This window comes from Haemorhous mexicanus, chromosome 3 (assembly GCF_027477595.1).
Source record: "Haemorhous mexicanus isolate bHaeMex1 chromosome 3, bHaeMex1.pri, whole genome shotgun sequence".
NCBI lineage: Eukaryota > Metazoa > Chordata > Aves > Passeriformes > Fringillidae > Haemorhous > Haemorhous mexicanus.
In genome coordinates, this window is record NC_082343.1 from 39,008,554 (window position 1) to 39,026,541 (window position 17,988).

A 17,988-nucleotide genomic window follows, 5' to 3' on the forward strand; every position below is an offset into this window, starting at 1 on the left:
GAGCCGTGCCCGCGCACGAACCGACGGGGAAAAAGCCCAGCGCTTCCAAAGGGTTAGTACCCTCAAGGTCACCACAGCACAGGCTGACGTAAGGCCATAACCTTGGCAGGGTGGGAGAGGGGGAGAGCAGCCTTTCCATTTTGTGGAATAAATAATACCCAAGGCTTCTCTGATAAGAGGGGCTGTATCAATAGAGAACTTTATTCAGAAGGTTAATGAATTGATCTGATCATTCCTGAGATCATCTATTAGTCCGGTGCTTGCCCATGAAAGAGAGCTGCCCTGGAGCATACGCTGCACATCAGTGAATCAAACGTGCAAAGAAAGACACACGACTGGGGAGAAAAGAAGCCCGAAGCAAAGCCTGACACTGAACAGCTGGACAGCAGCATATAATAATGGAAAGCACGTTGTGAATGCCGCATTATCCAAATAAAACAGTGCAGAGGAGATTTAGAAAGATGAGAGGGACATGTGGTGAGGATGTAAGAGCTACCATCTTATTCTTTCCTGAAACAGGCCATAAATATTCTATGGGACCCTTTGTGACAGAAAAGTGCTCTGAGCCTGATTTTTATCTGAAACAAACTGTCTCAGACACAGCAAGAGAGCAGGAGCTCAGTACCAGCCTGGAGGAAAAATGCCTACAGTTGGAACACGCCCTGCATCTCCTGCAGTAGTGGGGTTTTCCCCAGAAATCATCCCTAAATCCTGTGCCTGTGAGTGCCAAGGGGAAGCATCTCCCAATGGGCTACCGATGGCCACCAGCACTTTGTCTCAGCTCAGCTCCCAGGTGCCTGCCTTGCAAAATTCCCCATCACACTTGTCACTAATTGGTACCTTTGTTAGGAGGCTTATCAAAGAACGGGAGAGCTGGACAGGGTCACAATGGCTGAATTATCTCCTTGTTCCTGGAAGTGACCCTGCTGAGCCGAGGCTGAGGCAACTTGACAGGTCGCTGTAGTGGAAGCAAATGCTCGTGTTGTAGCACTCTGGGAGATGAAGAGGACTTAAGGCTCCAGGGCTGCCTGTTCAGCTCAATGGGCTGCCAGCACTAAACTTACTGTAATGAAAGCAATAATCATGCAACTCTGTCTGTGTTAAAAATCCACTTTCATCAGGATTCACTTCATTTTAGGAGCTGTCTCTATGGCCGAAGTGTTCCTTAAAAGACTGAACTAGCTCATTAGGATTGAATTGTGCCCGTGGAGTTCAAAGAGAAACACTGGCAATACATATGCAATACATACAAGCATGTGTCACGGCCAGACAGGCTCTATAAGTATCTTGAATTATCGTCTAAACCCACTCCAGCCAGGGAATATATTTCTCTGCTCCACTGTGAGTGTGGAAGACAGAATGGGAGACAGAATGGACCTGCTGCTGTGATGAATTATAAAGCAGCAGATTGCCTGTGGTTTGGCAAGAGTGGTTGTATCATAGTTATTTACTGTTACCATTCATGTATGTGAGGTTAAGACAATGGTTTGCCTGAACTACACAGGAGTCCAAGAAACTAGCATGTCTTCACATCAACCTTTCCTTTGGCCTAGGCATAGCATCTGCTGGCTGTATGGATGCAGGAAAGTGCACTTCCAGTGCTCTGCACTCCAGAACTTCAGTGACCAGTGGCTCATTTTTCAGCAGCTCTGACCATCCATTCTTTGTTTTGGAAGCACTGGTGATGGGTGGGTGAGAGGTAGATTGAGTGCAGCCACATTTTTGTTCATGAGCACTGCATTTCAACCTGAGTGGCTGGTTTGTTTTGTTTGCTTGTGTTTAGACCCTTCATGTGGAGTTATAGTAGACACAAATGCCTAATATAGGCATTTGTTCAGAGGTTCAGCTCTCCTTTCAGCTGCTGAGATCCATGCTTCTGTTGGACACCAGATTGGACCATGAGTGTGGGTTCATTCAGTCCTTCTGCCCTGACTCCCAGTCTGAAAGCCCCATTACTTGATGTGAAAGCCTCATTGTCCAAGTCATTTATAAAACAGAATGGGCATGGAGAATCCATCCGACGGTGTTCTGCTCAACAGCGGCAGATCTGACAAAACCCCTCGGCAGTGTCAGCTGGGGCTAGATAAAAGCACCTGGTAAGCTCATCAGCCATAGGGTTGTAAGGTCAAGGAGGGGATAATCCCTCTGAGCCATGTCAATGGAACAAGCTTATTTCCAAGATCTCCCATTCAGTGGCAGGGTCAGAGCTCGACCAACACTGTCAAGGGAAGAGTATTCCCACTCATCCTTACTTTCCAGTGCCTTCTGCCATCAGCCTTTGGCTCACCCACAGAAAGCTCACCAAAACAAGAGAGTGTCCCACTCTAAAGGCTTTTATGGTCTTCACTGGAGATTTGACATGAGGGCATGCCACATGACAGCAGGCTATCACCAATTCTCTTTGGAGTCACAGAGAACAGCACATCCCACCGCATCTTCCTGCCTTCAGGGCCAGTCTTCCTCTGAGGTCAGGTCTAAGATTTGCCAGCTTGTGAAACATAACTGGGACATTTCTATGCTGTCCCTGTCACACAGCCTTGAGTTCAGGGTTGTCTTGAATTCTGTGCTTGGTTTGCCCTGCTTTGATGTCCCACGTTGGGGGTGTTGATTAGTATGCAGAAAGTAGCTGTACCTGCCCTTTGGTTTGGAGTATTATTTATCTCTTCAGCCACTTTAGTCTGCTGATTGTATAGTCCTTCTCCTCTGTTAAGTATAACTGTGCCCTGAGAAGTAAAAATGGCTTTTGGTTGCAAAGATTGCATCTGTTTGTCATAAGGTAATATAAAAACCTCGTGGTAGCACAGTCCAGCAGCTTCATAGAGGGGTGCAACATCTGTTGCATGCCTGCTCAAAAGAAATGGGGAGTGAGCTTGGTGAATTACGCTTAAAAGTGGCTGTTTGGGATCTTACTTTTCTGTGACAGAGGAAGTGGAAGTGGTATTGGGATCTTCTATTGCAGCTGAGTGGATCAAGGGGAAGGAGATGCTGCCCTTTGTGTAAATCCTCATTTTTCAATCTAGTTCCAAATCATCTCCATCTTCCCAGCTGTAATGACTATGAATTCAGTCAGGATCCTTTGATTCTGCAGCAACACCTTGCTCCAAAAGGCCATACATTGTTTGCTCCGACATAGCTGAAATTCTTCTTCATGCCTATCGTGGGGACATCAGCAACAACCTTCCCTATTAAGCCAGGATGTCCTGATTTGGGTTCTCTTGTCCCGTTTCTATTTGGGAATCAGGTAAGTATGGGAGACAATGAATTTATTTCATCTCTGGAGCTGCATGATGAAGTGATTTTGAGCTTGGCAGCCTCACTGGAAAATAATTTAGATCTGGAGAAAAAAACAAATGTAAATTTTTGGGGGTTTAACTCACAGGCAGACGAAGGGGATCAGTCTTATTGTCTTCAGTTGACACAAAATGTTCCATGTAATCCAAAATGAAATGCTTTCCTATGGACACATGCAAACAAAAGGCAAAGAGGGGGTTGGTTCTGCAACCTCATAAGGAAGGAACAGTTATTGCCATTGCAGTCTTTTATCTGTTGTGGAGGGGGCCATAAGAGATTCCCCATCTCTAGTGCAAGGCTAGTTCAGGCTGAAGTCTCTGACTGGAGTAAAGCAGCAGCCCTGAGCATGGGGCTCTGACACCTCCTTGCCCAAGAGTCCCAGTCTCCAAAGGATTCTGGGCTGGCTGATATTTAACTCTCCACTTTTCCTGTTGAAGACATTCTTGTTTAAATACTGATTGGGCCAGAAGACAGCCTTCTTCATCCTGCTGGACTGGAGTACTCTCCCACAAGACGAGATGCACAGATTCCCCTCCTTTTGGGAGGAACTGTGAGCTTTGTGTCAGGAAAAGCCAACAGGATCCTGGAGGCTAAGAGCCGCTCGCACCCTGGGAGGGTCTGGACAGGACACTTTGTGTCCTGCTACCCACAGCCACACTCCAGGCAGCTGAGAGGCAAGGTTGCCTCTTCCCTTGCTGGGTGGGAGTTTAACTTGACTATTCTACAACTCTTAAGACTAGACATCGAGATACAATTTGAAGAGCTCCCCCTCTTTCCTGTTTGTGAAGTTAATTACTTTTTTTCTCTTTTCCTTCCCAGCTAGCATCATTCATGAAAAGCAGTACTAATAACGTGTGAACAGTTTCAGGACAACTAAAACCACATTTACAGAGTATGTCCTATTCTCTGCAAAAGTGGTAATTGTTCAGGTCTATTCATGATCACACACTTGCAGAATTAGTTCCATATATCTGTGAAGGAATAATTTAAAATCCTCTTTCGAAACAGAGCAATTGTTGTTTTTAAAAAATTGATCAGAAAAATAGAATGAGACACAATTGGAAGTGCTTAAAAGCTAATGAAGAAAATGTCATTTGCATTGGTGCCAGCCTCATTGATATTAAGTGAAACACAACTTCATTCAGCAAGCTTCTTCCTGAACCTATTGTGTTTGTCAATGGTCTTGCTTATGCGAAGAGGATGTGCTGCCTGTTAAAGAGCTGTCTTTGCCTGTGTTATATTGGCGAGGGAATCCACTCAGCCTGTGGAGTGGGATTCATGATGTACTCCATGGGGCTGAGTGTGGGACACATACTTGTTAAAGGGCAGGCTCTGTCCTTAAGGAGCTCCCAAGTGAAGCAAGAATCAGCTGCAACAGGTAATGGAAAGACAAACAGGCAGTTCATTATGGGATAAAAGGCAGCAGCTTAGTCAGTGCATGGACTCTGGATGACTGCCAGTATGAAAGACTTGGATATGTGTGGGCCACAAATCACCTTGCTCCTAAGAGAGAACTGAGTGGTGGTAATAGAATATGTCTACCCAGAGAGTTACAAAAATGCAGGAGGTGAGAAGGGAAGAAGAGCTTTGATATAAGGAGAAAATATTGCCAGGGGAATTATACTCAGGTGGGAGCAAGAGGAGGGGAAGCAGGAGTACATAGCAATGCAGTTGACTCCAACCAGCATTGCTACTTCACTTTCCAATGAAACAAGACCAGGACTCTCCCTGTATTTTAAGAAGATAGACTTGAAAGTATAAAAGGAAATACTTTTTCTGGCAATGCATATCGTACTTTCAGAGGGCTCTATGTTGCAGGATGACATTGAGACAAACAGTTTAGATTGAACATGAGATAGACATGGGACTAAATTTACCTTTGCTGTTGGGTAAAGGGAATGGGCTGTGTCTTAATAAGACATGAATAATGGCATCTGCACTTACAGCACACCAGCCACACACATGCCTCCAAAGCCCAGGCTGGCCAGGATGAAATCACAAGCACTGTCAGTGCCCAGCTTCAGGGCCAGAGTAAGATATCCCTATTGGCATGGAATTTAGGTGAATTTAGGAAGGGTTTTGCACTTGTCCTTCAAGCATCCACTACTGTTAGCTGTAGTTCTGGCACTGGACCATGTGGACAATTTTTTGTAATACAGCAATCCTTTCCATCACATGTTCCCCAATAAGCTGATCCCAGGAACTTTCTGCACAGCTTCACCCAAGTGGGTTTCTGACAACATTTTGTCAGAAGGCTGATGTGGTTGGCTATTTTATTTCTGTTGAAATCTGATGGACAGGATGTGCTTTGTTAGATTTTTGCTGTAACAGGAGGAGATTTCTTGGGGCATGGACCAAGGAAGTATTATTTCTTCTGATGAACAAGTTTCCAGCAGCCAAACAAAACATTACAAAACTAAACAGGACAGAGTGTGTGCTACACTTCAAGAGGCTGGTCTTGTTTTGACAAGAATCTAAAACAAATGTTAACACAGAGGACAAATCAGAGAGGACAAAAAGTCATCTCTCCAGATTGGTCAGAAATGAAGTCAGCCTGATGGACACTTCTACATGCAAGACCTGCCTTTCATCTTAGGTTCTTGAGGAAGAGACATTGCTCTCTGAGCCTCTTGGCAGGAGAATTCCTCTGCTTAGTCCATGGCTGTTGGTCATATAAGTCAGAGATGTACTTTGTTAAATGGAGGACAGCACCCTCTCTTTAGATCTGGTTGTCTGCTCTGGGTTTCTCTCTCTTCCTTGGCATTTCATTCTCACTGGCCAGGTCATTTGTAGCTTATATGGCCCCACTCACTCTCATGCTTCCAGGCACATGAAGGAAGCAATGTTTGCATCGCCCAAATGCTGGCTGTTATTTTACCAGGGAGCAGGGAACTACTTGGCTCTTTCTGTTGTCACAGAAGGTCTCAAGAAATATTAGATGTCTGTGGTCTGCCGTAGACCAACCCCACTGGAATCAGCAGGATACTCAAGTGACTATCAAAAGGGACATGTTCAAGTTCTGCTTTGCATTACCCCTGCCACTGGTGGGGAGGTGGGTGGGCTTGCCCCCAGCCTGGGTCCTGGTAGATGGAGCTCTCCATCTACCTGTGCCCATCCTGCCCTCAGCTCTTCCTCCTAACTGATGTAAGAGGAAGGTGCCAATGGTGAGGGTCTCAGGAGACCGTTTTATGCTGTTTTAGGCACACTTGCACTTGGATGCCTATGCTACAGGGATGAGGTGTTAGTAGAGGTCAGTGGCCATTGCTTCCTGGGTTGAGTGACACGGACAGAGAAGCAGGGGATGCTCACAGATCAGGATGCAGCCAGAGTCCAGCCCATCTGTTTGCTTCATTTGCATTGGGACCACAGGAGGGAATGGTGGAAAAGGACTGAAGGAAGGGTAGCTCACAATGTCCTCAGTGGTAATGACAAGCTAGTTATCAGTCAATTATCAGGATCCATCCCCAAAAATTTGCCATCAGTCAGACTCCAGAACAGTGTTTTTAACCCTGACCCTGATGTTTCTAAGGTCTGGATAGTGCTTAAGATGGGAAAATAGCAAAAGGCAAGTGTGTTTACAGCTATAATCAAGAATAAAAAGAGGAAATACAGAACATGACTTTAGGCACGGATGGGATTTACTGCCTGCCCCCATCCTTCAGGACATAGATGTACAGTCTTTCCTGAAGATACTTTTCATCTAAAGAGGGAAAAAACCCAGATGGGCTGATATTTTTTTAGTGCTAAGAGCTGCAGGATGCAATATTTATTTAGCAGAATATAAACTTCAGCAAAGCCAAGTCTGAAAGATAGGAGGGTCATTCGTGTATTATAAAGATGAGAGGAAGTAGTGAGCAGTCTAGAAATAACACAGTTAGAGAGGCTGATTTTGGAGGATTTCTGAAGAAATAAAAAGGTTTATTGGTTTGAAAAATTTCATTCACCTTCCAGTGGACACAAATCTGTCTTTTTTACTTGATTTTGTACACAGATGAGCCTTTTCAGCTATTATTTCAGCTTTTGGAAAGGCATTGCAAACCTAGCTGTGATGACAGACATTTGAACTCAAAATGATCAGTCCTAAGCTTCATGAAATGTTTGACTTCACAACACAATGCATCACAAGATACTGGTCGGTGTCCAGAAACTGGCCTGCTGGCTTCCCCTCTCTTATTGTGCAGCCATTCTTTATCCTGCTACCCACTTTCTTCACACTACACTGGCTGCTTTTGTGATTTCATTGATAAGAATTTCACCTGCCTGTACTTTTGCAGCTCTCCCTACTTAGAGCTGTTGTTCTGAGTTTAATTGCAGTGCCTCATACAGCGCATGATAGGAAAAGGTCCAGAAGGGCTGTCCCCAGTTGACAATTCCAATCCCTTGCTATTACAGGCAAGTGTGTCCTGTCACATCTTTCATAAATACAATAAGCTCCATCATCAAAAAGCTTTTAAAGTAACCTTTTTAGCAGGTTGTCTTGCTGGAAGATCGTTCTGCACCTCTGCTCCTCCCCCTTGGGTGTTCTCATTATTTGTACGTCTCTCATTGCTCATTGCTTTGTTTTCACAAAGACGGATAAAGAGATGGCTTCTTAAAACCCCTCCTTTTATAACTTTGACACGTAGTTAATTCTTTGTTGTTGGTGATTAATCCCCTGGCAGAGCATTCAGAGCCTGGTAATTTACAGAGTAATTTGGAGCAATCATAGCTGATGTTGATTCAGTCCCAATACCAAATCAATGCCAAGGTACACGACTTCTGATCTGCTCTCTAATTTATCAATAAAGGCTACAGGATTAAATGCATCCTGGCATTTGACCAGAACTTAGCAGCTACCTCAGCATTGTGGTATGTCACTACAGAGAGCTGAATTTCACCCGCAGAGAGCACATTCTGATGTGTGCAACATTGCTGTGGGCTTTTAATGACCATTTCCAAGCATCGCACAGCCAGGCTTTCTCTGGAGTCAGAGAAACATATGCTGCATGTGCTAACGCACCATAAATCAGTGCTTGCTAATTCTCCATGGCTTTTCATGTCAGGGAAAGTTTCTAGAAAGCAGATAAGAGAGAAGAATTTATCTACAATCAAGGAAGGTGTGAGACACAGACTGTGAAACAGCTCCAGAAGCTCAGAACTTGCCTGACCTGTTTATGCTTCTAGGATTTGGAAGTGCCCAGACCTCAGACCACCATAACCTGAGATTCTTATAACTTTCTAAGGAATGATGCTGATGGAATATCCACATTGACTTAGCATATAAAATGTGCTCAGTTTAGTGGACAGTTTCTAATTGGCCAAAAGAAAATGAACCAATAAAAAAGTGTAACCAACCACAAATCCATCTCACCAATATTACGTATCTGGGAGGTATACATCATATGCTGCCTTTTTCCAGCTTGGTGTTAAGTCAGTACCTAAATCAGAGGCACTGGAGAGGTATGATATTTTTGTAACAAGTTACCCAAACAGACTAATGCTCTTGGCCTCACTGAGAAGAAGACACATGGGAACTCACCAAGAAAACACTCCCCTCTGTAATGAACACTTTCAATCAGTGTTCATTACAGAAGCTTTTGGAGGGAGAATAACTGGAAGAAATGAGAGACGTAGTATCTTCTTCAGTGACAGGATGAGAAGAGAATCCCTGTCCTGCTTGTGGGGAAGAGCACGCTTCCTCCTGCAGTGTGGTCTGTCACTGCAAAGGAATTTGGAACTTAACTAGATGCGTGCATTTGGAAAAGAGAAAATTCAGACAGAGGAAGGATCATTGAAAAAAAAAGTAAGTAAAGCTAGTCCAGGATTTTATTTGAATGACATCAACAACAGAAGATACCAAAACTGGCACATTTTGTGGACAGAACTAACTTTTCCAGAAGAAATCCATATTAGACTTTGAGGGTTTATGTCAAGTAAAACTTTTTTTTTTTTTTGGTTTTCAGTTGTTGAAAGACAAATGCAATTACATTTTTTAGGGACTGTGTACTGAAAATTGCAACCCAACATGGAAAATTTTCTTTGCAACCAAAGTAGTTCTCTCTTCAGTTTTTTTTTTTTTTCCTAAAAAAAACCTTAAAATCCTTTTAAGTAAAAGATTTAGTATAGTCTTTTCCAGACTAAACTTGCAGAAACAGTTGAGGTTGCAATTCACGTGGCTGTTCTCAAAGTTGGAGAGCTCATCTGACAACCATAGCTGAGTGGTCACTAGAGGGTCACAATATCTGAGATCATTTGCAGTCCATGCAGAATCACTTGCAGAGGATCTTAGGGTTACAGCACAAAAGATACTTATTCTTGCATTAGAGGAGGTTTATATAACTAAGTCAACAAAAAATACAAGCACAGAATGACTAGAAAGCCTCAATGGATCAAGAATAAAATGAACAAACAGATCTATCCTACCACTCTGTAACAGCGTGTAGGCAGACAGCAGTGATTCACTGCATTCTTTAGGACATAAGAACCCCAAATTCGTGTGTGCAAGTGCTGCTGCCAGTGTGAGACAGCTGACTTCTGTACATTCCTCTTTCCTACAGTCTTCAGCATGGCTCTCTGTGTTGTCCAGGGACCAGAAGTTTCTGTTCAGCAGAGGACTTGTATATGAGTCCTACTGCAGATTAACAATAAGCATGGCCCCAGTACTTCCATGAACACTAATGGATGTGAGCAGATCCCTGAAATGAAAGAGATGATTTGCAGAAGTGGGATTGCAGAACTCAGCATGACAGAGGAACTACACTGATACAATCCCCTGGATATCTGTGCCTGGAACTTGCTACCTGGGACTCAGGCACAGCCAGCACTGCTGGTCTGCCAGCCATGTAGGTATGATGGAAGATCCATTCAAGCACTGTGCAAGCCTCACAAATTCCATCTGGCAATTCAAAGAAAGGAGATACTCTTCTACACTCCATGAATATTTCTTGTTTTTGTGCCAGAGGCTGAGGAGTTGCATGTGTGTTTCCTCAAAGCCCAGCCTAATGTCCATGTCATTCCTATATCTTGGGATCAGTGCTAAGCCTCAAACAAGCCAGATTGACTTCTCTTCCTGCTACTGCAGGGGATCTTGCTAAATAAGGCTCTAAATTTTTTTGTGTGTAGAAAGAGGCCTTTAAAATCTGTTCTGATCATATCCAAAATGAATGTCTGACAGTGGCATTTTTGAGGAAGTAAAACCAACATCAGCTATTAAGAGTTGTAGAACTCCTCCTATTTTTTCATCCTATTCCCCTATTCTCTCCTTCCTCATGACAGAGAAACACGACTGTAGATTAATGATCCATTGATGATTTTACTGAAGGTCTCTCCATCCATTCATGAGCACTGTCTGTATAAATTCTGAGGTTTTTGTGCTAAAGCCCTTAGCATTTCAACCAATCCAAGCCTTTTTTTTTTTTTTTTTTTAAGCTGTAAACTCTTGGAATTGGCGATTGTCTATTTCTCTCTGTGTGTTTAAGCAGTGCCAAAAGCAATAGGGCTGTTCTTGATTAGCCACCACCATAAAAGCAAGAGTATGGACAACCTGCTCTCACCTTCACTTTGACTTGAAGATTTGTAAAATATCTGCTGGTGATCCCTCTATAATGAGAAATAACTCACTCCTCCAACATCAGAAGCTAGGACATCTTTATCCAGAGATATCCGATTTGCATGATAACATCAGCACATTGTGTTCTGCTCAGAGGGAGAAGCGTGTTTATGAATGCCAGTGAGGAGCTTGCTCACAGGTATGAATATGAATAGGTTGTTCCACACAGGTAACTCAACTCCACTGTTGTCAGGGCTGGTAACCTTGGGTACTGATGATAGCAATCAAGTCTGTATTGCACACGTAATCCTGGGTACCAAGGTCATCCACATTAACTCGCACCATCACCAAGCATGAGTTTTCAATGATTGTGGGGTCATTGGCCACAGTTAGAGAGATCCAGTCAAAGGAAGATATTAGATTACAAATCTCTCAGAGGGTTTCGATCACCATGAAATGCTCTAGGAGCATTTCCTGCAGAAAAATGTCATAAATCTGAAGGTTATTACCTAGCTATATTTGAAGAAACTCTCCTTTAGAAAAAACTATCAGTCACAAAGGGCGCTTGTAGTAGACAGTGAAGGATCTCAGGTGCTTCTGTTTTGGGGAAGCAGGTGACACATCAGTCAATGATCCCTCATTGTCACTGATATCTCTCATTCTGCTAAGCATCAGTTCTGATTAGTCTCTCCTCAGATGACACAGTGGCTAGATTTAGATGGTGAGTACACATCTTATCTATCATAACGCTTATAAATAGTTGTCATACCCATGTACAGTATCTTGCTGGCCTATTTACAGCACTACCCAAAGCCCCTTGAAGCCAATGAAAAGGATGCCATTTACATTGCAGGGGATTGGATCAGACCATTATAAACTCCTCACTTCTAGAGTATGTGATCGCACTCTGCTAGGCCTACAACTTTGTGCATGGTGAACCATGGTTAGTATCAGGCTTCCATTAGGACCCATTACATTTTCCTAGCTATTTTCTGGGTAAATGATCTCAATGGGAGAGAGGAGAAGTAAAAACATAGAATGTAAGCAAGCGGAGAAGATTTGGAAGGAGTCCATCTTCTGCTTTGATACATTTTCCCATTTATGATAAGGGAAAGATTTGAGGGAAACAAAAATTGGAGAGGGCAAGGTGAGAACAGGTTAGGAGAATATGTAGTGGGAAGCACCAAATTCTGTGGCTTGAAGTCTGTTTGCATTGAGATGCACTGGGTAAATTTTTCCTTTGTTTAGTATTTGTCATTGTGTCTCCTACCTCAAAATGGGAACAGCAAGTCCTAAGAAGGTGTGTGCCCTCAGTCCTTCTGCACAGCAGGTATACCACAGAATCCCGCTGTGTAAACTTCCTCTGGCAAGACTCGCAGCAGGTAACAATGTGCTTTCTACAGTAACGGGGAGAAGGGAAAAGAAACGTGTCCCAGCTTGGAGGACTGGGTGATGGGCTGTTCTGTCACTCCTCTTCCAGCCCTACCTTACTCCTATAATCTAATTTAACCAGCACTTGAGCAGTGACTATGGACTCTATTAACCCAGTAAGATCCTTGTGTTCGATGCTATAAAAACAGAATGGAAGGGTGGTCCCAGCTCCAAGAAAATTGCAGACCAAATATAAATAAAAGGCAGCAGTTCAGGGAGAATGTGTAAAATATGAGACTTTTCTGGCCAGCACACTAGACAGTAGCTCTCATCTTTATCCAGCACCCTGTAGGCAAAGGGGGCGTTTTTATGATCGATATGAAGGAAGGATTAAGGAATGCTTTCCCTGCTCATCTTGCCATGCATCAATGAAAAACAGAGATGAGCATGCTGCAAAGATCCTCATCCCTCTGTAACTCAGTGTTTTGAAGCAAATGGGGACACCTTTCATAATCCAGCCTCAGTACGCAGGAAGGAGGCTGCTGATAATGAGGAAATGGGTGTCAGTGCCATGGGCCACACCTCAGCATGGAACTGCAGGCAGGCACAAGCAGCTGATGGGCTCTTATTGGTGGGAGAAGGGAGCTGGGGCGATCCCCCAGTGCCATTCTGTTCCCTCTCAGGATGCAGGAAGAGAAGGCCAAGTTGGGTAAGGAGACCCCCACCCCCTCCCCGCAGGCAGCATTTGCATCCAGGTAGAAATGCCTCTGCAGGTGTGTGGGGACTCAGCTCCATCAGGTCCAGCCCCATGCCTATGCCTTGCCTGGTCTCTAAATGCTGTGCTTGGAGAGAGGGAGAAAGGAAGTAGGAAAAGGCATCAAGGAAAGTGGGGATGGCTAAGGCTGAGGAGAAAGGAACAGCAGTGATGGGGAAGGAAAACCAAAAATTTTCACTTCAAGTTGTAGCAAGACATGACTGACAAAAAACCCAGGATGAACAGGGGAGAGCTGGAACCAGCTGCACGTGGAGAAAGTACATGCAACAGGGTGTACAGTCTGCTTCTCCAGGCAGGGGCAAAAGCTGGCAGCAAGTAAAAATCCTGAAAGGTAGTGCAAGAGGTCAGTAAAACAGGCCAGGAAGGAGGAGGGGAGGGAAGGGATGCAGATGGTGCTGACTTCTGTGGAGAAGGTTGTATGAACTCCTACCCTCAGGCCTGGCAAACATGCCAGAATTTGAATTGGTTTGTGCCCTGAAGCAGGAGGGTTAACTTCTTTTTCTGTTGCAATCTTAGCTAGACAAACTGCAGATATTATTATTCATGCAAGTATCTAACAAAAGATACAGTGTGGAGCAGCTGGAGCAGAGCTCTGGAAGGTGAATTATATTAATGTTTTTGTTGAGGACTTGGCAGAGTTTAGGTCTTTTCATGCTCATCTGTCATGACACAAGATGGATGACAGAAGAGTGAACAAATAGAAATATATGAACTGGTTGGACACTGTGCCTCAGCATTCAGGAGAAGGCAAGTAGCTGGACAAACTCCTTGTTGCCAGTGTCCTCATTTATCCCTGTCCATGGAGAGGAGACATCACTCCCTTTACCAGAATCGTGACTCATCCATCATTTTTTTTGGTGCCAAAAAGTGGTTGCAGATAGCTAGCATCTATGAGTGGGACTTTTCAGAAAGTGGGAGAGAGCCCAAACAATCCTTGGATAAAACAAAGTCAGTCCTGAGGCAGAGTACTCAGCAGTTGTCCTGGAGAACACGACCTTTTGGTTTCTGTGAACTATGAGGTCAGAGTCTTTACTGACCTTCCTGAATCCCTGAAACCAAAGGGGAGAGGGGAATGACTTATTACCACAAAAGACTTAGTTCATTTCCTTTAATAATGCAGAAGTTGTTCATCAGCCAGATGAAAAGAAAGAAAAAACCATCCCCAAATGTTTTGGTTTGGATAGAAACAAATCTCTTCTTTTGCTTCTTTGTTTTGTTGCTGAAACACTTCTAAAATTTAGTCCGGTCACTGGAAATCTTTAAGTCAACTGGAAGTACAATATGGTGATGAGTGAGTGCCATCTTAAGCTGACATCTTGGCCACCTTCCAGATCTGGGCTCACACCCCCAAGCACTCACCCCAGTGGTGAGTGGCTCTCTAGGACTTCTGCTGATGGGGCTCAGTTTTGCACAATTAATGAGCTCCTCCCTGGATCAGAGCTTATATGTCAGGTGACTCCCCTTCCCAGCCCAGCATGTTCTAACCACTGAGCCAGAAAAGTAGCCCCTTGCTATATTAGCAAAACTTGATCTGCTCTAACAAGAGGTAAAACAGAAAAGCCATCTTGGATACCCTTCAGGTCTGTGGCTGCTTGACAAGGGAGAGACCCCAGTTCACTGTTACCTGGTCCTATAGAACTATAGAACATCCTGTTTCCTTAGCAGTGAGTTATTCACTGGAAAGGTTTCACCACTACAAAGGCTGCTGAAGGATAATTTGTGTCCTCCATGCTGCTGTCTGCCTTTAGGCTTTCATTGTGTTACTTTTGCATGCACAGTCCAGATGTGGACTCTGATCTTACTTGAGAAACTCTCAGAGAGTCTCCTTGAAACCCAAGCCTCAAAGGAAGAGTTAATGATAAGGTTGAGAGGACTCTTTTCTTTTAATTTCAGTTCCTCCTCCCCACATCCCTTTGCTCTGGGCTAACATTAGGTTGGTCAGTGTGAAGGCAGGAAACACAGCTAGGGTAGTCACCACATCCAGCTTCAACTGTATGGCAATGGCTCCTTGCCAAATTGTCATGAAAGAAAGCTCTTCCACTGACACCATCAAGAGTTTAGGTCATGGATCAACAGATGCAGTTGCAACCTCAAGTTTTGCTCTGCCCCATGAGTCCCATTCCAGCTACAAACAATTCTGCCTTTTGCAGCTATGCCACAGCAATACACACGTGACAAAACCTCCAGGTACAGCTGATCTGGTAGCAAGGGTCTAGGTCACCGTGTGTACTGCCCAAGGAAATACATCTCTGTGTGGTATAGCAATTTGGGGAAGGTGGAGAACAAACAAACAGACAAAAATAGTGTTTCACAGTGTCTAAAGGAACCAGTTTTAGGAGTAACCTAAAAAATAAACCTGTCAAAGCAGTTAAGTCACTTGGTGGTTTATGGAAGTGGATAGAGGTGTAAATAAGTGGATAGTGGTGTAGAGCAGATAAAAGTGCTTAATTTTAGTGACTCATGCCTTTAGACTACTATTACCTTTACCAAACATACTGTGAGGTATTTGGAACTCAGCCCTGGAAAATTTAACTAACTCATGTGTTTTAACAAAATAAAACATAACCACAGGCTATTCAGACCTCCTGAATAGTTAATTCTCCTCTCCTCTCCTCTCCTCTCCTCTCCTCTCCTCTCCTCTCCTCTCCTCTCCTCTCCTCTCCTCTCCTCTCCTCTCCTCTCCTCTCCTCTCCTCTCCTCTCCTCTCCTCTCCTCTCCTCTCCTCTCCTCTCCTCTCCTCTCCTCTCCTCTCCTCTCCTCTCCTCTCCTCTCCTCTCCTCTCCTCTCCTCTCCTCTCCTCTCCTCTCCCTCTCCCTCTCCCTCTCCCTCTCCCTCTCCCTCTCCCTCTCCCTCTCCCTCTCCCTCTCCCTCTCCCTCTCCCTCTCCCTCTCCCTCTCCCTCTCCCTCTCCCTCTCCCTCTCCCTCTCCCTCTCCCTCTCCCTCTCCCTCTCCCTCTCCCTCTCCCTCTCCCTCTCCCTCTCCCTCTCCCTCTCAGAAGGGACAGCATCCTTAGCGTGTCCAGAGTCTTCTTTACACTAACTGCTACTCCAGCAATCCTGGTTCTCCTTTGTCTCACAATTTCCAGGCTAACGACACTTGCTGCTTCCCATGCAGCCTTCTTCCCTGTTTATTACTGGCAAATGCAACTGTGCTTACTACAAGGGCAGAAGTTGGCTGCCTAATGCCACACAACACCTTGACAGGTTTCATTTCAGGTGCTTGATGAACTCATATATGGCAAGCTTTACTCTGCTTAATTGTCTTGTCTTTCTATAAAGAAGTGGGAAAGAATAGCAGTGCTCAGATGACTCTGGTCACCAGCAACAAGATGGAGAATCTCTGACCACTGCCACCACTGGTCACAAGACCATGTGTAAGTTAGGTGCGGTTTCATGACCACCCTGAGCCCATCCAAGCCTGGATTTTGCCAAAATGTTTTGCCCTGTCCATAATTTCCCATCCCTTCCTTTGTGCCCGCTGTAAGGCTCATGTGTCTGGGAAATGGAGCACGTCAGGCTGAGCCAGATAAATGCTCCACCCAGCAGAAAACAGCAAAAAAAGGGAAGAGTTTCCTCATCCAAATCCCTGATCTGACTGCTAAATGACTTGATAACCAAAGAGCACAGGTGATGAGGTGGGAACACAATGATGCAGGACTGAGTCATTCCTTTCAGGTGTGGTACAATTGCTTAAGGCAATGATGAAAACAGAGAAAATTTTAAAAAACACCTTTTTCATGTAGGAATTAAAAGAATGCCCATTTGTCATTATTACAGTGTCTGATATCTTTACAATAATTACTGCAAAGTTAAAGGATGGGGCACATCTCCGCTCATTTATACAGCTAGTTTGAGCTATTTTTGCAGATTCCTCTGATCAGTGGAGAAAGAAGCTTCCAAAGCAGGGTGTATTTCATACAAAGATGGGTGTTTGGGGGATCTGAGACATCTGGAGATCAAAGAATCATAGAATGGTTTGTATTGGAAAGGACCTTAAAGATCATCTAATTCAACCCCTTTACCCTGGAGAAGGACATTTTGCACTAGATCAGGTTGCACAAAGCCCTGTTCAGCTTGACCATGAGCACTTCCAGTGATATGGCATCCACAACTTCTCTGGGAAATCAGTTTCAGTGTCTCACCATCCTCATCATAAAGAAAAGAGGAGGCTCAGGTGGACCTTTTCACTCTCTAAATTACCTGAGAGGTTGCAGTGAGGTGGGGGTTGGTCTCTTCTGTCACATCTCAAGTGGAAGCACAGGAAGGAATGGCTTTAAGTTGTGCGGGTGGTTCAGATTAGATATTGGAAAACATTTTTTCACTGAAAGAGCAGTTAGGCATTGGAATAAGTTGCTCAGGGAGGTGGTGTAGAGGAGGTGTTCAAGAGGTGTCTGGATCTGGGCATATGGTTTAGAGGTGATAATGGTAGTGCTGGATGGATGGTTGGGCTACACGATCTTGAATGTCTCTTTTGCTCTCACTACAGGTCCTGGTAAAAAGTCTTACAAAACGGTGAAAGGCAACATTAAAGTCTTCCGGGAGCCTTCTCTTTTGCAGGCTGAATAATCCCAACTGTCTCAGCTTTCTAGGACAGTTGCTCGAACACCTTGAACAATCTGGTGCTCCTTCCTTGGATCTGCTCTCACAGTTTAGGTACTCCTTACTATAAATTCCAGCTCCACCTCCAGGACATCTGCCTTTCACATCCCATCTTGTTTTTGACTAGAGATTGGCTCGGAAATGTTTACTCTCTGGGCACCAGGCTGAGCAGTGCAGGCATCCTCCACACTGATGTGTTCCTGGTGTATGCCTGTACCCTTGCATCTCTCCTCCCCTCCTGCACCAGCACTGCACCTGCCCAGGCCTGACATTTCTCTGTTAGCTTTGGCTCAGACTTGTAAGGCCAGCAGCAGGTTCACAGACACAGGGTTTATCACACTCTGGTCATCACCAGAACTAGAATATGACATCATAAAAGGCAGTTTTGTTATTTCCTGCTTTTTGTCTGCAGCAGAATCAGCAGG